The following is a 26,728-nucleotide window of genomic DNA, read 5'->3' as shown; positions in this document are numbered from 1 at the left end:
TTTTCCAGCACCAAAGCTGTGTGAAACGAGATATACTGGTTTAAGTTAATAAATACTTAAATTTTCTAAATATATTGGAAGAATCAAATTTTCTACATAGGTACTAGAAATATGACTTAAGAATTACATAAAGAACTTAGATTTCAGAGTTCAAAAATATGAGCGATATGTTATAAATTTATTGTAAATACGTTTGTGATAAAATTCCGCCAAATAAAGGTAAAATGTTCCTGTTGTTACAATATTTATGTATAATTGTAGTAAATTTACTTGGACACTCGAAGCAAATGAGACTGGTATATCAAAGTTTATAATTTGGAGTTTAATTGTAGCAGTGGTAATTTTAATGCACCAGTCCATTCATAACGTGGAGATTGAAGAATGTAATCCTTCTACTTACTATTTGAAACGTATATGTATTGTAATAATTTAGGTAAATTAGGCCGCCATTTTAGCACCTGTTAGGTATATCCATACAAATGCTAAAAACGAAATTGTGCTTAAAATAAAAATTAATATTTACTATTCTTTTGCAATGGCAATCTGACTTATCGTAAATCTGTCAAATTTATTGTTCAGAAGATATATTCCTCGTTCATCTTTGAACACTTGAGTCCCCTACTGCTATTACTAATAAAACAACATACTTTCTCATAATGGGAAATATATTGAAGAATTCTTATGAAACAACTTTTAAAATGCAAAGAAATTATGTAGTTAACATTAGATTATATATATATATATATATATATATATATATATATATATATATATATATATGGGTAGTTAAAAAGGAAAAAAATCTTTAATAAACATTTTAGTGACAGTTGATCTGAATTAATTCACAATTTTCTTAATAGTTATCGCTGTAATCGATTTCCAATAATTAGGAAATTCTCAAAATTTTCATAAAATAAATTTCAAAATGTTCTTCCAAAGTTGTGCTTAGTTGTATTTATATGCATAGTTTATGAAATACGAAATCGTATACCATATCCAAGTTATAATAATAGCCTTGCATGCATCCTACACATATTACAACATACATCACTTCCTTATTCTAATATTGGCCCCTACATAAAAAGAAATATGCGTTGTTCGTATTCCATAATTCACATTTCATTACACATAATTAAACACAAATATTATTAAAACGTAATTTAACCAATTTTTCCTGGGCCATTGAACATGCATCTGTATCAGAATCAAAATAGGAAGGTAATTAGATCTAAATATTTGTTATAATTAATATTGTAAACCCCAGCAAAGAATCGTTTTAAATAAATAAATAAATAAAAATGCCCATTAAACTTTACTTGTTACATTGAGATTAATTTGCTGAGACTATCTGCACGATAAGGAGTAATATACTTCAGAACAAAACTTGGTTGAAGAATTTTGTCGCTGCTATGAATTTAAAGTCTTTGAATTAAAAATCAAAATTACATCTTTGTTCACCAAAACTCTTTCATTTTGCCAAAATATTAATAATTTCGTTAAATAATAAAACATTGACCAGTGCTGGAAGATGCAGTCATTTTACTCTGTGGAAGGAGGGACTAAAACAAAACTAGCAACAAATTATGTTAGATGCCTTTGCCGTGCATTCAAAATTTCAACTTCTGCCAGTAAAAGTAACTTGAACTGTGATGTTGAAACTGCCAAAACGTTACATTTAGTTCTAACTTAATTTTGAAGAATCCTCTAAGCCAAAATACGGGGGTTCAGTTTATGGTAATGCTCAAGATTTATTAATCAACAAATGGATTAAACAAGTTAAATCACTGATGAAATAAGAGGCGCTCTTTCAGTTACGATATTTTTCCAAATTATTTTATTTAATAGATTTTCTTCAGTAAATTCAGTTCAATACTTATTTTTGAGTTCTATTAATCATACTTCAGTTGCTAAAACGTACATTATTTCTGATGAAATTAGGAAAAAACTGCTAAATACATTCCACAACGGACCTTAAACACAACCAACTTCCATTTGCAATCATTATCAACTAAGTAATCTCAACCCCAGACTTTTCCCAAATCAGGGGTTCACCCGCTTATTTCCATGCCAACTTTTATATTAAAACACATGGAAATGTCAACATAATAAAAGATTTTATGGATATAATCCGCCTATTTTTAATAACCACCGAACTTTCTGGGTAAAATAATTTTGAAAATATTTATCCCAATTAAAGAAATTGAATATTTAAAATACGAAAATAAAATTATATAAATTCACATAATTCAAAAGGATTTTCCTAAATATATGTATTTCAACAAGTAACAAAATTGATCATTAGTATCACTACGCCCACATATACGCTAGTCAAATCAAAACAAACTAATTGAAATAAATGGAAAATTGGAGAGACTGAATAAATACTATTAATATATACGAAATTTTGCAACAAATTATGACAACATTATAGAAAAATAACACTGTACGAAAATAAAATAAAAAAAAAATCACATTCCTACAACGCTAACCATATAACAGTCAGTTTATATTTGGAAACTCAGCCGTGTTTCTGACGAACTTTGATACAAGAGCAAAGATAAATCTATGTATTTTTAGTTAGAACAAGGTAAGCTTAGATTCTGTAACTGCAAACAATGATAAATGAAAGTATATTATGTAGTAGTTCTTCTTATCTAAGAATTGTTCGGTCCGCTTGGAACAATGAACTGTACTGATTCTGCTTCAAAACAAATGAATACAACTCTAGGCTTTAGATAAATGCACGTACTTTTAAAACTCTATAACCACGTAACATTGGAACCTCAAATCAATACCAGTAATATCAATGTAATAGAGAGGGATGATGGCTCAGTGGTAGAGCGTTCGCCTCTGGTGCAAGGGTCCTTATTTTCATCCTACATCAATTGAGTTTTGTGGCGGACATCATCATATCTGTGGATTTTCCCGGATTCTCCCGTTTCCTCCTACAGTTTTATTAACTATTTATTTTCTTCACCTACACAGCTTAACCGTAGGATGTAAAATTATAAATTTCATTTTGTTTCTCCAGCACAATAGTTGAGAAATTTTATCGTATTCTTGTTACGCTTCTGTTGGCTACTGAAGGCTTTAGCTTCTTCCTTTTTCAACACTGAGCCTATATGAAACGTGAACCTTCAGCTAAAGATAAAACTCGGAAATCGAACCCGAGATCATGTGCAACAAAGACGCGCGCGCGCGCGCGCTATGCAGCAGACCAGCAGGTAAAACTGTTGTCCTTTCATTGTCCATGAAATCATCAAGCAAATAATTGAAACGACTTTATAAAAAGCTATCTTGCAATAGGTAATTACGGTTGTTACAGTCAACATCAAAATAATTGATGTTTCAAAAAATAAAGAACTTTCACACAAACTGCAATCAGGATAGTATTTAAAATGAAGTTCCATATCCTTTCAGTTTCCAGAAGCGACATCTTTACGGTAGTTGCATTATATGTAATGATAACAGCGACAAATTTGACGCATCCATTAGTCGCAAGAAAGGAAACTGGTAATATTATATAATGAAGGAGAGAGAAGATTTTTATCACAACCATTAAAAAAGGTAAATCACTGCAAAGTAGAGACGAATGATGAGCAACTAACAAAATAAACCATCAATTGAAGTCGGTTATATCAACTATAAGATTCGACGTAACATGAAAATCTTCAGTCATCTTCCGTCTTTTGTTGTTGACGTGTGAACTTCAGCTCCGCTTCCTGTTAATTAGATTCAGCTCCCTTTAAAATGTCATGAAATTTAATAATAAAAAATGTGTAAAATAATGATGCTTGAATTCACTCATAGTTTAGTCATAATAAAAGAATCACAAATTCGAAAGCTAACTATAAAATAAGTACAGTTGAGGGGTCCAGTCAAGTACGTCGATAAAACTAGCGATGTGCCATTTTCAGGACGTCGGCTTGTCGATTTAAAGCCTTCGGTCTTATACCAGGGAGGGTTTTTTTTTTATTTTTAGCCCCTTATGTGGGTGAATCCTTTAATGAAAGTGTAGCGATTTCAATAGTTAGTTGCCCATCATATGTAAGTGTTCCACAGTGTAGGTATTCCCGTGCTCATAGTTGGTTTAAAAAATGAGTCGAGAGTTTCACCCCACTTAACTCAGCTTTAGTGGTAAAATCACGATGATTTTCTTGTTCATTTGTATAAATAATCTGTTATGAAATGATAACCTGTTTATGCGGAGGATTTCATCCGTCCTTATGGGAGCACTCGCGTATGCAGAATTATTTCGGAGGGGGCTGGAATTATAAAGAACATAATACATCACTAGTCCAACTTCATCAAATCCTTTATAATAATGCACTAAAAGAAAACTCATCTCAGTTAAGAAATTATGTCGTCTGAACAAGAAAATATTTATTATATTTGGATAGTTTATTAAAACCCTTCTATTGTGTGACTGACTAGAGTCTCTGCTATTCGGTTGTGAGTTCAGTTTCTTATATTTGTTATCATGTTAGGCTTTTAGCCTTTCTTTTCATAACTAATTTACGAATCTCACTCATTTTGTTGAGTGAAATAAAAGCTTTTTCACTTGGCACATAATAATAAATACGATTCCAGAAAAACTCCTATTTTTATAAATGGTTTTCCTTTTTTCCTACATTAGAAGTTAATATTTTTGGAGAAAGGAATACACAGCGAACTAGATCATAAAAAATAAAAATATTCACAAAAGCTAGTATACCGCATCAAGTATTAAATATTACATGTGTATAAGATTCATATGAAATATATTGTAGTAAATGACATAAAGAACCCCGCAAACAAAGCATAGTTGCAGGGGTAAAAGTAGATCTGAAAAGGTAGTGGGACGGTAGGTAGCGGCATCACCGGTAGGTAGCGGCATACAATTGATATAGGTATGAATAGTGACAATCCAATATATATTAATCAATCCTTGGCCCCAACCAGGAAAATATTGTTTGCTAAGGCAAAGCAGCTGCAACGTGATAAAAACTATAAATATCTGTGGGTAGATTATAGTGGGAAAGTTAAAATCAGGAAAGGTGACCAAAGCCCCATTCATGTAATCTCCTCAGAGGAGGACTTAGACAAACTACAGGGTTAAATTTGTTGTGCTTTGGTCATAAAATCCTTATTAATTTCATTATAATTGTACCTTTTCATGTACATAATGGTTTTTATTATCTCACTGATATCAATTGGTTAATATTTATAAATACTCGTATAGGAGATGGAGTACAAAAATAAACTGTCATTATATTATCAAAATGTTAGGGGTCTCAGGACCAAAACTCACCTTTTTCTCAAAAACATATTAAGTAGTAACTATGATATTATAGCCTTAACAGAAACATTTTTGAATACTGATGTTAAGACTGCTGAATTATTCGATAACAGGTATAATGTTTTTAGAAATGATAGAGACCTTACGTTATCAGGTAAATCTGGAGGTGGGGGTGTACTTGTGGCGGTTAAGAAGTTATATAAAACTATTCATGAGGTAACATATAATGCACAAAATTGTGAATCACTCACAATATATATTCGTGATGAAACTCAAAAGTTATTTATAAATGTTGTTTATATAACACCATCTTCCCCAATAAGTGTATATCAAGATTATTTTAATCATTTAGAACAGAACAACTGTTTAGTTGCTTCCGACATCTTTATAGTTGGAGACTTTAATATAAAAGAAATTGGTAATTCAAATCATAATCTCCTAGGAGGATCGAGAACGTGCCAAAGGCTCCAACAATTTATTTCATATTTTAACATGACTTCATATAATACTATACAAAATTATAACCTAAGAACCTTAGATTTGGTTCTAGCGAATGTTACAGTGGAACTTGAGCAAGATGAGTCTCCCTTAGTACCTGAAGATGTTAATCATCCTAGTTTATCAATTTCAGTACCGTCAGTCAAAAAAATGCCCATAAGTAAGACAACGCAAAGAAAATATTATAATTATAGGAAAGCTGATTTTTACAAATTATACTGTACACTGCGTGATTATGACTGGAAAAACCTATATGATTTCGATAGTGTTGACTTAGCATTAATCTTTCTATATGATTCTTTATATAAATGTTTTGATAATTGTATACCAATATGTACGCAAGTTAGGAAGTCTAGGTATCCGGTATGGTTTACCAGAGAAATAATTCAAACTATTAAAATTAAGAAAAAATGTGCTAAAAAGCGTAAATTCTCTAGGTATTATGACGAAAGATTCAGGAACTTAAGGTCGGAATTAAAACAGCTTATACATAGAGCTTATGATGATTACATAGAACAACTCCAAATGAATGTCAATGATAATATAAAACGTTTTTGGTCATTTGTAAATACCAAACAACATAACGTAAGAAATCTAGTGTACACTTTGAATAACGAGAACTTTTCCCAAGGCAATATTTCAAACGGTTTTGCAAAATATTTTTCTTCAGTTTACAGTCAAACCAACTTTAGTTATAAAATTAACGATGTTCTTGGAGATTCTCCGAACATACATCACAAACTTGATATTTTGCATTTTAACTATGTTACTTCAGATGAGGTTAAAAGTGCTATTAAGCATCTCAAACCCAAACAATCTTGTGGCCCAGATGGAATTCCTTCTTACGTTATTAAAGCATGTGGAGATGTTCTATGCGAACAAATTAAATTTATTATTAATTTGTCATTGAAAACTAATATTTTTCCTCAAAAATGGAAAGAAACAAAAATAACTCCAATTTTGAAATCAGGTAATTCGAACGTTATGACAAATTATAGGCCTATTTCAATAATTAATTCAATGTGTAAAGTATATGAATACATACTATACGAAAAGGTGTTTAATCATGTGAAAATTTGCATTTCTCCAAATCAACATGGCTTTTTCCCTAACAGATCAACAGTAACAAACTTGTTACAATTCTCACAGGAGATCTACAATTGTTTTGAAAAAAAGGAACAAATGGATGTAATATATTTGGACTTTGCTAAGGCTTTTGACAAAATAGATCATGAAATATTAATAAAGAAACTTATAACATTCGGATTATCCAAAAATTTAATTATGTTGTTTCTATCTTATTTAGATAATAGAAATCAATATGTAGAGTTTCAACAAGAAATTTCTTATCAGTTTGTAAGTTCATCTGGTGTTCCGCAAGGTTCCAATCTTGGTCCTTTGTTGTTTTTAATTCTAATTAATGATTTGCCTGAGGTTGTAGAAAATTCCAATTGTTTGTTATTTGCCGACGATGTAAAGATTTATAAATCAGTTACAGTTGAAGAAGATAGCCAAATTTTACAACAAAACTTGAATAAAATCATAGATTGGTGTGGTTTAAATAAACTACAACTGAACGTAAATAAGTGTAAAAGTGTAACCTTTAATAGAAAAAACAAATTAGTTAAATATGTATACAAAATTAATAATATCCAAATAGAGAATGTTACATCGATTAGAGATCTTGGTGTAATTTTTGATTGTAAATTAACATTTGGTAATCATTTAGTTAGCGTTATAGACTCAGCAAATAGAGCCTTAGGTTTTGTTATCAGAAACACAAAAATATTTTCACAACCATCAGTAATTATCAAGTTATATGCAACCCTAGTTAGAAGCAAATTAGAGTATGCGTCGGTAATCTGGAGTCCCCACTTTAAGAGAGACATCCAAGCAATTGAGGTGATTCAAAACAAATTTTTGAGATATTTATATTATAAAACATTTAAACCAGATTCAACAACTTACTTGTCAGTGTCACTTTTACGCTCGCTATTCAACCTAAGTAGCTTAAAGGATAGAAGAATTGTGCATTCTCTTATTATTTTAAGAAATATATTGACAAATAGAATTAATAGTTCAACACTGTTGCTACATATCCCTTTCTATGTACCAAGATATCGCTCCAGAAATCAAAATATCTTTTATATACCTATGTCGAAAAGTTCAACTCATGCACACTCACCTATTATACGAATGCTGAGAGTCTATAATAAATTAAATGATAGGATAGACCTATTTTCAGATGGAAAAGTTAAATTTGTTAAACTTCTCTATGAAATACTGAATAATGACCATGTATGATCTATTATTATTTGTTAACGTACTGATATATATTATATATATGTATATTATTGTTCTCGTGGCTGGATTGTACATTCTTTCCTTTTAATTTTTTAGTATTTTTTTTCTTTTATTTTTTCTCTTTCCATGTTTTATTTTTCTTCTTTGTAAAGTCATGTTACCATCAATTATGTAAGTCAAGAAGGTATGTTGTGGGTGTATGCCTGTGTACTTTCATATAAATAAATAAATAAATAAATAAATAAATAAATCACGTCAAGCCGTCCCCCTGCCTATTTGTGCTCATTGCATTTTTTTTTAGAAACTGGAAAAACACCCTACATATTTTTTGGAGGTGGGGGACGGCATCCCCAGCATTCCCCCGCACTTTTACCCCTGCATAGTTGTTAATGTTCTGTGAGTTTAGACATTTTTTAGAATTTGCAACATTTTTAGCATGACGCGCTTCAAGAACCATTATACTTCTTGTTCCCGTGAAAACTAAAGTTAAAAAGCTTATCAACAAGCATTCCTGTACTGTGGTTCAAGAAACACTGTGTACTAAAATTAATGTTGCAAGTTCGGCAAAACGTTTACACGGGCAGAATAGCAACAGTTATGCTTTGTGTTCTTTATGACTTGCTACAATATGTTTCCTAAGCATCTTACATACGTACATGTAACATTTAATACTTGAATTTCATATTTGTACGGTATACTGGTTTGAGTTTCCTCCTGGTTAAGGGGTTAGCGTACGCACCTTTGGCGTGGGAGACCTGGGATAGCCACGTCTCATACAGCCGCGTTACTGAAAGGGAAACTAAACTAAAAATCAAATTAAATTAATATATATATATATATATATATATATATATATATATATATATATATATATATATATATATATACTGGCTTGTATAAGTACTTTGTACATAGTTTTATGACTATCACAGACGGAAAAAAGGCCGACTGGACTGGACTGGTCGGGTAAGACTGGAATTTCGCGACTACCTATTTTTCTGCTGTTTACTCCTTCCACTTGAAAATGGTAATTTTCTTTAAAAAGTTCAGGAGAGGCTGAAGCTCAATCAGCTCTCTTTTGCGTCCATCGTTGTTGTGTAGTAATTGAATATAGAGCCGTTCAGTGTAAATATCCCTTAAAAACAGGCTGCTAATTCAATTTTAATTGATAAGGGGAAAGAAAATGACTAAATCAATGCAACAAAATAGAAATGGTTAAAGTTTTATCTTCTCAATGCCTACTTGAAGCTGCTCAAAAAATGCAAGCAACAACAGTGCTAGGGCTCCACACATATTTCACCTAAAAATAAACACGGCAAATAAGAGAAAATGTTTTAAGCAGCTGAACTTTTCCTTTTTTTACTACGGAAATTTTACTTTATATTCTTCGAAAAAAAAAATGTTACGAATTCATGATTAAAGAAAAAGAGTAAAAAAAAAGAAAAAAGAAAAGAAAAGATAGATAGAAAGAAAAGAAAAACTCGTATGTATGGGTGATGTCTATTATCAAATTGAGGTTTCGTTCATTCATCTTGTATTCATTGGTCACTGATCAGTTTTATATTCACACCGGTACTTCTGGGATCTGGGATCACGCAGAGACAGCACGTGCGATGCCTATTGTTATTGAAGCCTTTTTATGTGTTACTTATATGAATCTACTCGGTACCGTCTCATATTGTACATCATTTCTATTTGCATTTCAACTATACATATCAATTCTGTCTTTCACTTCATGTTAATAAGCTGAAGGTAAGCAAAAATTGAACTTCTCACTCTTCAAATTATGAATTTTAATGTGAATTTAGTTCACTTTTCATTTTATTTTATTAATTCACTATTACGCTTTAAGAATGAGTTCAGATCCTGTAGAAAGTGAGCTTAGTTAATTCCAATGTTGACTACTGGTTAATATCTCCAGGGGCGGCGATTAGCGGGGGCAAGAGGGAGCAGTTGCCTCCTCACTTTTTTTTTGAAATAACCCCTTATACTTCATTTGGAAATGTACAACTTTTGTATTTATAGCTGGTTCATAGAAAAAAAAATGGTTCCATATAATATTTGTCATTGCGTGCGTACGTGGTTATTTGTCTTCCCGTGGAGTTAAGAAAGCTGCAGGAATTGCGTTTTAATTGCAATTCAAAGCAATTAATATTGTAACTGCTTATTTCTTAAATGTCATATCATAGACCCTATGCTTGTAGTGTTTACTGTCTTTCATTTTCTGAGAGTAATAACATATATTTAATAGCACGTGTGGAATTAAAAATATAAGTTGTTCATTAATCCCCAGTTTGAATATAACTTGTACAAAATAAGTCTCATTGTTCATTACTATAATTAACATTATCCTTTCTATTTATTTGTTTTGTAAATTTGTTATTAAATAATCTGATCACACAATTTTCCAGACAGTTCATGAGCAAGTAATCAAACCTCTTCTTACACTTTCGTTGTTTAACAATACAAACTACTTGCGTTGCTGTTGTCAAAAGATAGTATTCTATTAGTATCGTGAAACAAAGTGTACGAAACAATCAGGAAAACTTATATACATCAGATCATGTCTTGCCCCTTCACTTTTAACGTCCAATCGCTGACACTGGCATGCACTTACTATTCGTCGGAGTGAATCGATTATAGAATCTTTCAGTGTATATGTGATTGTCCAGTTTCATACTCCTACGTAGGCTATTTTCAAGAGTGACATAACCTTACAATCTCACCTCTGAAAGGGAATTAGAAACAAGAATAGTAAACAAACCGGATATTTATTCAAGGAAATAGAGCTATCTCAGAACATGAACTGATGCAACAGAATGAAAAAAAGAACTAAAGTTAGCAGTACTGAAACATTTTAGAACAATCAGGGTGTTTTGTTTCCTCACTAATGTGCGATAAATTTGGATATTTTGGGGGCCCTCGGTGGCTTAGTAGTAGAGCGTGCACCTCTGGTGTGTAAGGTCCCTGTTCGATCCCAGCTCACACCAAGTAAACTTTGTAGTGGACAAACACCGTGTGCGTGGATTTTCTCGGCATTCTTTCATTTACTTCCACTTTCTTCGTTTCATTCATTTATCATTACCATCCTCTTTAGGCTACACGGCATAACCATATATATAAGATGAACTCAACTTATCTCCCGTAGGAACAAACCTAAAACAATAACGTAAAAGAAAAAAACATTGTAATCTACTTCGCAGAAACAATTGACCGAAAATACTAAATTTTAAAATTAGGTTCTATCTTTTGTCTCATAACCAAATCCAAAGCTATTATTATTATTATTATTATTATTATTATTATTATTATTATTATTATTATTATTATTATTATTATTATTATTATTATTATTATTATTATTACTATTATTATGCTTACAACGAAATACGCTATAACATTTAAATAAATAACTGAAAGATGCCGAGAGGGGCTGAAGGTGGTCGCAGGGGTAGCTGACTCTCTCGGCCACTCCCTATCTATGGCCCTGTTAGTCTCTAATCAATCAAAAATTTGAAATTTAGAGGTAGAAACGGGAAAAAAACAAGACCTATGTTTAAAGCTACTCATTCAATTTTTTTAACATTCAAGCACTTCTGTAATAAGGTTATAAAGTATGGAAAAAGCCTTATTAGAAGTTTCATAGTATTATTTTTTTCTATCTCCGAAAATCTCGTAGATGGCATCACAAAATGCCACCATATAATGATTGGGGATTCCTGGTATACTCTTAATGTGAAGGAAGTCATAAATATTTAAAATCTACATACATTCTCAACTAGCATTTAAAAAAATGGTCACTCTTTCACCACTTTAGGTTTGAGTGTCTGAGGAAGACAACGTTAAGTTGTTGAAACTGTTATGCATTATTTTAGTTCTATTACTCTGGTCAGAATTTATTTTATTTATGTAATAAGTACCAGAGTCATGATGGACAGAGTTACACAAAACCGCATTGTTTATTTTCTTAGCATATATACTGCTTTAGGTATCTCCCTCACTTTACATCAGAAAATTTTCTAGGATTTAGGATTTAGATTTCTGGGCTCTCGGCTATTTCGCTCGTCACGTACTGTACATGAGGAATCACATCCCTCGGCGAGCACACTATCCGGGGAAAGGGAAGGAAGAAAGGACTGGGAAAGGAAGAAAGCGGCCTGGGACCTGTAAGTTAGGTACCACCCCAGCATTTGCCTGGTATGAAAGAGGGAAGCCCAGGAAAACCTCATTCAGGGTGGCTGGCCTGAAAAAGCGTTTAACACTTTTTTTTTGACCGAGTGCCCACACCTACTCGCGACTGCTCGCACTGAAGGCGAAAGCATTAGCGACTACGCTACGCGGGGCCACAGAAGGTTTTGTATTCATAGATATATATATATATACACTACATATTTTGATATGGAAAATCTTGATAAAAATTTGCAAGGAAAAAACTAATAAAATGAGTCCCTCTTAGCAGTGCCGGTCTGGCTAGGTCGGCTGCTCGGCGATCGCCGAGGGCCCAAAGGGCCCCAGAGCCTTTGGGAGGGCCCGGATGCATAGGAAAATAAATATTTAAAACTTAAAAAATAACTTAATTATTAGATGTTTAGAATACAAAAACAGAATTAACTACTGATAATTTTAAAACACAACAACATAGTTTAAGGTAATGCTTGAAAACCAGTTAAAAAACAACCAGTACCAGATTTACACATAATGTAAAACGGCAAAATATGATTATTAAAGATTTAAAAGACATCATAATATATAGTGTCATGATAGATACTACTCAAGGTATAGCAGTGATGGACCAAGTAGCCGTTTGTGTTCGTTATGTTGTACAGGGTAAAATCTATGAAAGACTTCTTGATTTAACTATAGCAGAAGATACCTCTGGCGAAGCACTATTTGAACAATTACTTGAAAAGTTAAATATACCTCTTTTAAATATGGTTGCATGCTCTTTTGATGGAGCCAGTAATATGAAAGGGTGCTACAATGGTCTTCAAGCACATTTGAAGAAGGTAAACCCAGAAATCATATGCACTCATTGCATGGGACACGTTCTCAATTTAGTTATAGCAGATTCTACTGTAAAGTGCTTCCAAGCAGAACATTTATTCGGGCTTGTGAAAGAATCCGCTTGCTTTATAAGCAATTCATACAAGAGAATGATCGCGTGGGAGAAATTTACAAAGAAACATCATCTGGGTGGGCAAAGCTACATCGATTAAAAAAAAAAAAAAATTTACTAGGTGGTGGAGCAAACACAAAGCTCTATCATCCATAATAGATTTACATGATAATAATGTTGAATCTTCTAAATTCGTTACATTTTTGTCAGTATTGTTAGATATGTCAACAGGTAATTTCGATTGCAAAACAAAATTTACAGTGCCTTCCCTTCTAGGACAGTGGTGCAAATTCGAAAATTTGTTTCTAGCTGTAGTCATACTAGACATGTTTTCAGTTACTTCTCCTGTGTCCATCTTTCTCCAAAGCAAGTCTTTAGACTATGCAAAGGCCTGGCAGTCGGTAGATGCATTATTACACGAAATTAGAAGAAAAAGAAGTGACAAAATTTTAAAAATTTGCCTGACAAATGTAAATCCCTGGTTAAAGATATCAAAGCTTATTTTAGGAATGGGGAAATTGATATAGAAGGTGATTTTCCAGAAAAAAGAATTCCCAAGGTGAAGAAAATGCCTTGTGAATAAGTTTCTGACGAGGCTAGAAATTTGTCACATGATCAGAAATACAAAGCACTATACTTTATGCGAGTAAAAGTATAGAAGAACGGTTTGTACCCAACAAGACTCTACTGCTTCATTGTTCCTGGTCAGACCCAAAAAGGTACGAAGATATAGTTGCAATGGAGGTAGAAGATTTTCCAGATGATTGCTTGCAAACTGTTTCTCAATTAGCAAACGTGAATAGAAGTGAGTTGTTGTTAGAACTGAAACAGTTTGCAAGCCAGTATCGTAATTTGAGTGCAGATTTTAGTGACAAGTCTGAAGAACCAGAAGAGAAAGAAGTGTGTAAATTTGTGAGAATTACAAGTAATGATGGTGATGGTGATTTAGATGAAAGTGTGACATCTGAAGAAGAATCAGAAGATAGAAAGAAAAGGTTTGAAACTCAATGTGGTACTAAAAGGAAATGTTTCAGATATATCTCATGTGCATTTCCCATTCTATATGAACTATCGTCACAGTCTGGATTATTTAGTAATTTATATACTGTCTTTAAATATATAATGACCATTCCATCCACTCAGGTAACTTGTGAACGAGTTTTTTCGAAATTGAAAATTGTAAAAAATAGACTCAGATATTCTTTAAGCGAGAACTTACTATCTCCCTTAATGTTGATGAATGTTGAGAGAGACTTGTTTATAAATTTAGACAAAAATAAAGTCATTGATGAAATTGCGGTGACACGCGAAGTTTTGAAAAGAAAATTAATGTATTGATATGTTCCTGATACTTTGTAATTCCTGCGTGAGTCATTTTCAATTTTACAATTATGTGCTTTATGGTATCGTAATCATTTATTAGTAGTAATCAATAATTTGCCTGTTTGTATTAATATAAATCTAGAATAAGCTTCACTTTGCTAGTGCATACCAATATTTTCGTCTTTTTACAGTTATGTGGTCATATAAATGTGGTAATACATGTTAAATATTTGTCATTAGTTCTTATAGAATAAAAAAAATGTTTATAACTATACGGGTTTCGCATAATTTTGCCATATCAACACATTTCTCTTTATTCCACTCATAGCCTCATTACATATAGTACAATGCTGAACTGACGCCGAAATCTATATCATGATTTATATCTACGTTATATTGCTTATGTTTTACCTTGTCATTTATCGTAACATAGATAAAGTACTTCAGAAACTTTTTCTTCATAAACAAACCTTTAATCATTGTTGTAAGTACCGAAGATACGCTGTGAAAAGCTTCTCGATCAGGGGCCTCACAACCAATTTTAGCCAGGACTAGCTCAGGAGAGTAATGCTCCCGGAAGTAGAAACGAGAAACACATTTCTGATTGGTTGGCGTTATACACTTCTTGCCACGTTGCATTCAAATAGCAGACAACAAACGCTTCCTGCTGTCGGCCTCAGTGACCGAGCGGGCTAGCGCTATATACTAGTAATAAAAACCTCTTTTGGCGCGAGTTCAAACCCCGCCCGAGAAAAGTTTTTTTTTTTACATTTTTTACATTTTTATAACACATTAAATTAAAATAATATGAAAATAATACTTAAAAAAGTGATTTATTTATTTTTATACAGATAAGTAGTTGTAGTACTTATGCCCTTGTACTCCATGATATAGGTTCGTTTTGTTCCCCTTGTACTTCATGATATAAATTTTGTGAGCAACTTAAAACAACTGGCTAGGATAACGCGTAAAACAGCTGTCTAGAGTAGCGCGCGGAAAAACGTACTTCCGGGAGTATTACTCTCCCGAGCGGGTCGTTTTTAGCCGAGGGCCCGTGATTGCTCCAGACCGGCACTGCCTCTTAGAAATGCAAAGGTGTTTGCTCAAGTCACGTAGCTGTAAAGAGGAGGCGGTTCACGGATATTTTAAAGTGTTCATACTCAGGTCTTTTTCAGGGAACACAAAAGTGGAAATTTTGTACGTAAGTAGTTGTATGTATTATTCAATCAAGCGGTGCAGAATCTAAGCTCATATTGAGCAAGGATGCTTCCTACTAAATATAATTCCTGTTAATCCTAAATCCTCTCTTTTGATCCCTAACAACGCAACCAAGAGAAGGAGAAAAGTTACAAAGAATTAATTTGGCATATAAATCCAAAAATGTATACTCAAATAGTCCATGTGTAATAATGTGTGAAAAGACGTAATGACATGAAAATATTATTCCATCAATTTCTATCACACACCGTGAACACTTATCTCAAGCGTATTATCAATTTTCCAACAGTGTGAAGCGAAAATAAATAAATCGCACATCTTGGCAGTGTCAATGAAAATGTATAGCCAATGTGAATATTCACTAGAATAGTGTGTTCTCTGCGTATTTCACTCTTGTAGGTTAACAGAACATATCAGTTTGCATAAGATATATTACAAACTGAACTCACGAGCTTTAGAGCTCACGAAAGTCTATGATGGTCTTGGTCTTTGATGTCGGCTCTTCTTGCTGAAATTTCCGGTTTGCTGTATCTCAATTCAGGAAGATTTTCAATTGTTTCATGGTGCCAAATAAATAAATAAATAAATAAAATACAGGAACCCCATTGGAGATAGAACTATAGTGTTAACCAATTGACTACGTGTGAACAATTAAAAAATAATAATAATAAACTGATGCAATCTCGCGACATATTGATGTATTGCATAGCCTTAATGGAGTGTGTGGCAAGATCATAGAATTTGAAAATAAATCTAGACCGCATACCCCCCCCCCAAAAAAAAAATCTTAAAATCAAGCCTTTAATAATAAGCCAAAATAAATTTTAAGACAAACTGTAACAGCAACAGCAACAGCAACGCAACAATGTTTAGTTCTACTGTAACTTAACAGTCTAAGGAGTGGAGTCATTTAGGGGAGAAATGAAGTAACAATTCGCCCCTGAGTTCGATATATGTAAATCAATAGTACAATAATTACCTAAACTTACTTAAGTGTGTCGCGTTGTCGTGGATGTAGGGACGCGCGCAGAAGACGAGGCAAGGCAGAATTTTTGTGACGAGATTCAAAGATGATACAGATATCTTCCAATAAAATCACATTTTTTTCAGACTAAAAACATTTTCACGAAACATTTTTAGAGATGAGACAGCTTCAATCAACTCTTTGTTTCGTACGCACTGGGTGTTAAGTGTGTTGTCGGTGAAAAAAAGGTTGAAAACACTGCACTAATGCATCTGAGCAATTTCTGTGAAGATACAAGCGATTTGAATATTATGTTAAAAAAAAACTATTTTAACAATATTTTATATCGTTATTTGATTATTAAAATATGAAATATTTCGAATTTTGATATCAGTGGGGTCATCTACATTTCATAAACCTGCAGCCTAAAAACTAACTATCTAACTTTATGGCGTACGGAATCCAGAGATTCAATGTCGCATTCACAAAAGCTCTCTACTGATTTCTATCCTTAGGCAACTGGATCCAGCCTCTACTTTGTATTCCTATCTCTGCCAGATTCTCCATCTTAATATTGTCCTTCAATCTGCGCCTAGGTCTTCCTAATGGTCGTTTTTCGATTGAACTTCCAGTTAAGACTTTAAAAGCGTTCCTACTTTTCTTCCATTCTGGCTACATTATCTGCCCACCTGAGCCTCCTAGATTTGATGACCCTATAATGTTTGGTAAACAGTATAAATTATGTAGGTCCTCGTTATGAAGTTTCCACCATTCCCCATTTCCGTTCCTCTTGGGTCCAAATATTCGTCTCAGGATCTTGTTCTGTAGTTTGAATACTTAAATTCAGAACAAACAAAAATAATTATTCAAGTGCAATTAATGTCAGTAAAAATAATGAAAATAGTGGTTGTTGGCCTACATAAAATTTTGTCGTACTATCTATATTCAAACTGATGGTTTCCGAGCTTTTTTTAAAATAAAAGATTCGTCGCAACGCAGATTGTAAATATATGTACAACATCTGACTACATGGAAGAAATATTTTTAAAAAATTCCGGGCTCTATATATTTTTTTTCATATAGAGTTTTGGCATATTTCAGTTTTCCAAAGATGGCACCGCAAACTGATTTTACGAAATCATATCCATAGATGTTACTTGAATCTTTTGTCGTTCTCATTAAATAAAAAAAAAAAAAAAGCGTGCGAATTGAAAAAAAATAATGATAGGAAGACGCAATAAAATAATGATAAACTTACCTGATTAAGTTGATAATGTTTGTTTAATTATATGGCAGCTTATCAAATCACTTCAATAACTCCGATACTTGGTTTAATTTTTGAGAGCACTTAACAACTGTCACACTAACTTAAGTTATAATTACGTATATTTATATATATTTTTTAAAAATAATCGTTAACGGTAATCTTTTTCTTTCTTTATATTTTAATGGTCATTATAATGCACCATATATATACACACTGACACACACTCACACAGTAACTAGTATTTTCGTTATGATAGATATTTTTAATTATTCACTGCATTATAGTATTGTCGTCTTCTCCTTGTGGTTAAATTGCTCTATGCGTATGAGAAGTTATTGGTCTCACATGTAAATTACGCACTACGCTTCTGCGGGAAGGTCAACAAAGAATACTAATATGTGTGAAGCAGTCGCACGTATTTCCGCGCACATCACCGCAAACAGCAGTGTCCCACTGACGGAACGCACTGATCAGAACTATCCGTTCGACAGCATTTGAGTTTGAGAAGTGGAGTGATCTCTGCTCACACAGACCGCGTGCGTTTCAACAGAGGAAAAGAAGCCCTGCCCCCTTCTCGTTACGAGAACGCCTGCGCACCGCCTCACTCACTTACGTAAAGTAAGTAAAGTATCTTGCTTGGATGGATGGATAGATAGATAGATGGTTGGATATACTTAACTGGTATTATGTGTAGAAGATGCATGCGTGTTTGTAAAAGCCCAGCAACTTAATTGGCGTATCTTCTTTCTCAATCCTCACTAAGTGTACAGTAGATTAAAAAAATAATTTTTAAAAAAGTAACTATTATGATGTTGAACAAGGCAGATAGACGGAGAAAGCGGGCTTCTGAGCTTTTCATTTCTACAGAAATGACATCTAAAACACATTACATTACAAACAGATATTTGGCTAAATCTATCATAAAATATATAGTGCACACATCTACAATATTCTTTCTATTATTTACGGGATCTGAATGATTATTTTTCATTCATTTAAGTGTTTTATATCTCTTTCGTTTCAACCCAGCACTGAAACTATCTAGACGTCACGGCTCTTTAAACAAAAATAACCAATAAAATTTGGCTTCCTGATAAAATGAAATGAAATCTTTAAGTTTTACGTCCCATGGTTATGCCGGTCAGGCTAAAGGAGACGGTGATGATGAGAGATGATTGAAATGGTGGAATGAAGAAAGTGGGAGGAAACGGAGAACCCGGATAAAACCCACTAGCACGGTGTTTGTCCACCACAGAGTCCACACGGCACGAGCTGGGATCGAACCAGGGACCCCAAGCACCGTAGGTGAACGCTCTACCACTGAGCCACCGCGCCCCCGGCTTCCTGATATATATAGTATAAGCTATAAAAACGTGTAAAGCTTGACTTCCTGAGGCAGAGATGGAGCAGGTCAATGAAAACTTGACCCATGAGCCACTGACCCACGACTCATTGGGCCCACAAACCACCATGACCGACTCTGACCCAAGACCCACCATGAACTACACTGACCTACCGAAACCTATTGTCATCAACTCTTACCCATGATCCACGCCCTTCTCTTCACGAGCAAAGAGGTTATATTTGTAATTAAAAAAGACTGTGAAATTATCACTAATCGGAGTGTGTCAATCGCTCAAGTAGCGCTCTGTTACAATACCGGTGTATCTGACCTTTACGATATAAAATGGTAAAATGTTTGTCATGGGATATATTACGAAGAATTTCAATTTAATTATCATATATAATTACTTCCTTGTTGAATTACATATACTTTTCAGTTACAAATGGGATGAAAGTCTCAAATAAAGGGAAAGTAAATCGATAAAAGAAAGTGTAAAATTCGGCTGTATCTCGAAAACTAACTAGTAAAGCCTACCGCCAGGGCTGGATTTAGGGAGAGTGCAAAGGTGCACGTGTATCCTTTCCCCTTCGATGTAAATATTTACTATCTAAAATCAAAAGATTGCAGTGAAAATACCAACACTTTCCGAAACTTTCTGCCACCATGTTTCCGTTTCGGGCTTACAAGAAAACAGAGCTTTGCAAAAGCAATAGTCTAAGTCGATTTTCTAAAGGTTGAAGGAAAAGGATTCACCAAGCAAAACAATATAGCATTTATCAAGTAGGGAAGGAAACAAAAGCCAGGAAGAGAGAAAAACATTTTTTTCCTGCATAACACTTGCTACCCTCTTTAAAATACTTTCCTCAATTCTATGCATCAGTGTTGTCAGGGGTAAAGAACATTGTCACATGTCACTTTGAAGAGTTTCAGTGTCATTGGTTATCTTGGCAGTTATTGGTGCACCCCTCCCCCCTCAGACAATCCTGAATTCGGTCCTGCCAATCGCTATTATTACAATTAAAAATATCAATTTCTAAAAGGGCCCGAAGTTTTTGTTTGACTTAGATATACTCATCTCACAAGTAAACCTTACGTTTGGGTGAATCGAGTTGCTGACTGAGACACAAATTAGAAAGTAGTACTAATTGTGGTCAGTATTTCAGTGAAGTTATAGGTGCGAAGCTCCAGGGGTTTAGGAGATACAGCTACCAGAACATCACATGGAAGTACAAAATAGTCTTCATACAGTTGGAGGTAAAAGCTCTGTAAGACCTCTTGTAACGACAAAAGGTGAATAAAAAATATATGGGTACATATTAGGACTAGGGGGAAGTCATATAGTAAGGGTATCCTTGACGGCGGCCATCTTGAAATCCGCCATTTTGAATTAAGGTTAAGTTTTTAAAATAGGAATAGGGTCATGTGATATATGATTTAAGGCGCAAATTTAATCAGAAGAACAATGGTGACATTAGTTTCGATTTACGCTCAATTGGTAAAGAGTTACAGGGAAATTAAATATTGTTGCAGCATATGTATTAGTCCTTTACCCCATCTTAAATTTAAATTTTGTGTTAATGATAATAATTAAATAAAAAGCAGTTGGATAAATATTAGGTCTATGGTAAGAGTTGCCTTGACAGCGGCCATCTTCAAATCCGCCATTTTGAATCAGACAAAAGTTTTAAACAAAACGCATAACATTGACACCTTATTAATAGCAAATTTTACCATAAATCCAACGGTATAACAATTTTTGCTTTATCATTAACCAGCATTTGTTATCGCATAAACAAGTTGCTAATTTAAGGAAAAATGACCAAAGTGGAATTGAGTCATAATTGAACTTGGGTCTTTCTTCCAGAAAAATTCTCAATTAGTATAATCAATATGTATTTCAGAAAAGAGTGCATGACTTGCACAAATGCTCTGCTCACAGTGAGCACACCTGACAAAGGCAATCGAGTTACACTTGACACATTTGTCGTTAACATTTCTGTCAAAGCAGTAGTCGTAAGGAGCGATCCATTTAATTTTGTGCTGGTTAATGATAAAGCAAAAATGGTTATACCGTTGGAGTTATGGTAAAAATTGCTATTAATAAGGTGTCACTGTTATGCGTTTTGTTTAAAACTTTTGTCTGATTCAAAATGGTGGATTTGAACATGGCCGCCATCAAGGCAACTCTTACCATAGACCTAATATTTATCCACCTGCTTTTTATTTAATTATTATCATTAACACAAAATTTACAAGATGGGGTAAAGGTCTAATACATATGCTGCAACAATATTTAATTTCCCTGTAACTTTTTACCAAATGCGCGTAAATCGAAACTAATGTCACCATTGTTCTTCTGATTAAATTTGCGCCTTAAATCATATATCACATGACCCTATTCCTATTTTAAAAACTTAACCTTAATTCAAAATGGCGGATTTCAAGATGGCCGCCGTCAAGGATACCCTTACTATATGACTTCCCCCTAGTCCTAATATGTACCCATATATTTTTTATTCACCTTTTGTCGTTACAAGATGTCTTACAGAGCTTTTACCTCCAACTGTATGAAGACTATTTTGTACTTCCATGTGATGTTCTGGTAGCTGTATCTCCTAAACCCCTGGAGCTTCGCACCTATAACTTCACTGAAATACTGACCACATTTAGTACTACTTTCTAATATGTGTCTCAGTCAGCAACTCGATTCACCCAAACGTAAGGTTTACTTGTCAGGTAAGTAAATAGAAACAAATGAAAAAGGGGAGAAAACTGGAGGCCTTGAAAGTAAAACGTAGACAAATTCACGTGTTTAGAAGATGCTGTCTACAATGCACTGAGCAGAGTGGGTTACTTTCTGTTGACCCACTGCCCATTGACCCACTCACAGATCTCAACCCGCTTGACTCACAACCCACTGACTCACTCCATATCTGGCTGAGACATAAAAGTGTATAAAGTTTGGTTATTTGAGATATAAAAATGTATAAAATTTTGGTCTCCAAGATATAATAATGCATCCAGAAAACCTATAAAGTTTAATATGGGTTCTAAAATATGCATATTTCAATCGGAAATCGAACCCAGGAACTCCCACACGAAGGTGAAATGCTAAGCATTTAGTCACAAGAGAGATCGCCAAGCATCAAAAGATTTGAAAGACACTAAAGTATTTTGTGATAAGTACGGGGCGGAACTTAATGAAATGTCATCTTTATCTGGTATCGCGGACACAATACCCATAACATACACATAATATTGCACTTCATTCTGAAACAGAAAGTGATAATCTTAAGTATTTTTTTTTTTTTTTTTGCATATTTGCTAATTTTTAGATTTTACGTAACTTTTTGGTCATTTTTCCAAACTTTCAGTAATTTTTATCGTTAATTTTGGTATCTTACGGTAATTTTTCATGATTTTTTTTTTTTAAATTTTGGCTTTATGCTCGAGACTTTGTACCGAGGTAGACACATTTTCTCATAGGATAACAATTTACAAGCAAAAGAGGATCTGAACTACACATATAAGTATTTGCAAAAGAAATGAAATATTTCAAGTTTACGTCCCCCGATTATGCCGGCTAGGTTAAAGGAAATGGTAATAATGAGAAATAAATGTAATGGTGGAATGAATAAACTGGGAGGAAACGGGAGAACTCCGAGAAAACCAACGAACCCCACCACTACATATCATACCACCACAAAGCCCACTTGGCGCAAGCAAGGATCGAACTAGAGACTCCACGCGCGAGAGATGAAAGCTCTACCAGTGAGCCACCGTGTCTCCCACATTAGTGTTTGTTCCTATAGTGTCAAGACAATGGTAGTATACTGCAACCACCATAGGTATGGAAAAACTTGGATTTTTCATTTTGTTAAATATTTAAAAAATTAATTTGTGTGTGTAATTAACTAAATGTAATTGACTATGGCCTATGGAACCCGAAGGTTGAATGCTGCGTTCACAAAAGCTCTCCATTGACTTCTGTTCTTAGAAAACTGGATCTAGTTTCTACTTTATATTGCTATTTCTGCGAGATTCATTTTCATATTATCCTTCCATCTGGGCCTAGGTCTTCCTAATGGTCGTTTTCCGTTTGAATTTCGAGTTAATACTTTGAAAGTTTTCCCATCTTTTTCCATTCTGGCTGCATGACTTGCCTACCTGTGTATCCTAGATTTGATGACCATAACAATGTTTGATAAATGGTATATATTATGCAGTTCCTGGTGATGAAGTTTCCGCCATTCCCGTTCCTTTTGGGTCCGAATATTCGTCCCAGGATTTAATTCTCAAATACTTTCAATCTGCGTTCTCCCCTCAGAGTAAGCGAAAACATTTCGCAACCATATAGTACAACAGGCATGATTATCGTCTTATGTAGTTTAAGCTTCACATTCCTGGACAGAATTCGCGACGACAAAAGAGTTTGACCTGAATAATAACAGGAATTCCCTGTCGCGGATATAGGTTTGATCTGTTAATATTGATCCTAGATATTTGAAAGTATCCACTTTGTCGAAAGTATGGTATTATTTGATATTTTGTCGCATGTATAATTTGCAGTATTACGATCCCGGTGAACTTCCATGTATTTAGTTTTCTCTGCGTTTACTTCTAACCCACGTCCCTGTAAGCATTTAATAAGACCTCTGCATTTCTATGTATTGTTCTCCTTATATTCCCTAATATATTTACATCATCAGCATACACCATAACCTGGTGAATACCATTCAGCTCTAGACCCTGTTTGCTGTCATTGATTTTCCTTATAGCATACTCCTTGAACAACAATGACGACAACGCATATCCTTTTCTAATGCCATTCTCGAAGTGAAAGGGGTGCCGCGGTGGCTCAGTGATAAAAGAGTTCACCTCTGATTCGTGGGGTCCGTAGTTCGATTCCTGTTCAAGCCAAGTTAACTTTGTGGTGGACAAACACAGTGTGCGTGGGTTTTCTCGAGGGTCTCCGGTTTCCTTCCACTTTCTTCATTCCACCATTTCATGCATTTGTCATTATCACCGTCTCCTTTAGCCTAGTCGACATAACCATGGAACGTAAAATTTAAATATTTCATTTTTTTTCTCGAAGTGAAAACTCGTGGACAAGAATTTTCCTACTCGGACTTTACTTTGGGATTCATTTAAACATATCTTAATTAATTTAATTAGCTTTTTCGTTAATATGTTTAAGTTTAAACTTTTTTTCAGTATATTGAACGCTACCCCTATATGCGAGTGTACATCCATCGAAATGGGCACATAAGCAAAGAGAAGTTCAAAAATAACATTTTCGGCATGTTAGGTTTGAAAACTCTCAAGTGTGTAAAAAAAAGCTGAAATTTCGAATTCAATTTTTCAACGGTTACCATAGTTTCTTTTCGCCTATAGTTCCTCAAAAGTTAAAAAAGAAATATTTTCCCACTGCAACCGTTGGAAAGTGAAATGCAAGAAACACAGTGAGATAGTGAACAATGCAACAAACAGAAAATAAAAAGACACCCGATAAAGATCACAAGAGAGATGCAATTGGTACAACAAGGCTTTTTGAGGTAAAGAGCATGTTGCATACATAACAATTAACATTTGCAATTCTAAAACAATATTGAACACAATCGTCTTCTTAAAGAACAGAAACCAGCACTCGAAAAGGTCAGATGAATATCAAAAGAGAAAAACTTGTTTCGTCACAAAAGGATGCAGCAGACAAAACAACTGAGCAATATTTCGCGTGTACTGTCAAAGAAAAATACTGTACAAGGGGTATAATACAGTGTTATTTTCGCTTCCAAATCACTAGGATATTAGCACATGATAAGGGCTCATGTTTCTATTCATTCTTTTCTGTAAAGTACATTAATGATGGATTTATATGTTACTACTCAGATAAAACCATTATTTTTAATCATCACGTCTAATAGTGAATAAAACATTGTAACTATATCTGTTGTACTGTATAGACGTAAAAACCTAGTTTCTAACTCATAAGTTATAAAGGGAGAACAATTTAAGAAACAGAAGTTTTACTAAAAACGTTTAATGCACATATTAAAGAAAAAGGGATGATTAAATAAAATTTACATATTCCGAGACCCCAGACGAGTTAGGCAGGCACAGTGGTTCAGTTATAGGCACAGTAGCTCACTGCTTGTGTGAGGGGTCCTTAGTTCCATCCCGTGCCACGCGAGTTTGTAGTAAACAACATGGTGTCATTGTGTTATGTCCACGAGACGAGAAATAACTTTCTAAATTCAAGACAATACAAGAAATACCTTTCTTAGTACAAGACGAGGCGAGAAGTACCTTTCTAAATACAAGACAAGATGAGAAATAAATTTCTAAATACAAGACGAGATGAAATATATCTTTCTAAATGCAAGACGAGATGAGAAATAAATTTCTAAATATAAGACGAGACGAGAAATACCTTCCTAAATTCAAGACAAGACTAGAAATATCTTTCTAAATACAAAAGAAGACGAGAAATACCTTTCTAAATTCAAGACGAAACGAGAAATATTTTTCTAAATACAAGACGAGACGAGAAATGCCTTTCTAAATTCAAGACAATACAAGAAATACCTTTCTTAATTCAGACGAGACGAGAAATACCTTTCTAAATACAAGACGAGATTAGAAATAAATTTCAAAATACAAGACGAGATTAGAAATAAATTTTTAAATACAAGACGAGATTAGAAATACGTTTCTAAATACAATACGAGACGAGAAATACATTTCAAAATACAAGACGAGATGAGAAAAGCCTTTCTAAATACAATACGAGACGATAAATACCTTTCTAAATACAAGAGGAGATGAGAAATACCTTTCTAAATTGAAGATGAGACGAGAAATACTTTCCTAAATACAAGACGAGACAAGAAATAACCTTCTAAATTCAAGACAAGACGAGAAATACCTTTCAAAATACAAGACAATACAAGAAATATCTTTCTTAATACAAGACGAGACGACAAATACCTTTCTAAATACAAGACGAGATGAGAAATATCTTTGTAAATAGAAGACGAGACGAGAAATACTTTTCTAAATACAAGACGAGAAGAAAAAAATCTAAATACATGACGAGACCCAAAATATCTTTCTAAATACAAACAAGACGAGAAATGCCTTTCTAAATTCAATACGAGAAGAAAACACGACAATTCTCGTCTTTTTTCGAGACGAGACGAGTTATTTCACGAACACATGGGTAAGACTAGTACATCCAAGTCTTAGTGTTAGCTCTGAAATACTGTTTCAGTGTTATATTACTCATATATAAAATACCATAAATAGATAAGGTGTTTTGTACGAACACGATGGAGAGCATTTATGAAGGTTTAAAGATACGCAAGGCGTTACACAAAATAAATATAATTTAAATGTAATTATGTCATACTCTTCGT

The 26,728-nt window shown here is 33.7% G+C and overlaps 1 protein-coding gene across 2 annotated transcripts in view; it reads right to left on the bottom strand.

The window, feature by feature from the left end:
- The window catches only part of LOC145680629 (receptor-type guanylate cyclase Gyc76C-like), a 777,573-nt gene that overhangs the window by 481,101 nt on the left and 269,744 nt on the right, over positions 1 to 26,728 (bottom strand). Inside the window, exon 1 of one of the 2 annotated variants that reach the window (XM_081751319.1) lies at positions 17,960 to 18,497. The exons of the other annotated variant lie outside the window; for it this stretch is intronic. The gene's annotated coding sequence lies outside the window, so the exon portion shown is untranslated. Of the gene's footprint in view, positions 1 to 17,959; positions 18,498 to 26,728 lie in introns of those variants that run through there. 2 annotated transcript variants of the gene reach the window in all.

The sequence above is a fragment of the Thermobia domestica genome, chromosome 3 (genome assembly GCF_964235325.1).
Source record: "Thermobia domestica chromosome 3, izTheDome1.hap1.1, whole genome shotgun sequence".
NCBI lineage: Eukaryota > Metazoa > Arthropoda > Insecta > Zygentoma > Lepismatidae > Thermobia > Thermobia domestica.
The sequence above is the reverse complement of the archived record's forward strand: the minus strand, read 5'-3'. Positions and strand labels throughout refer to the sequence as shown.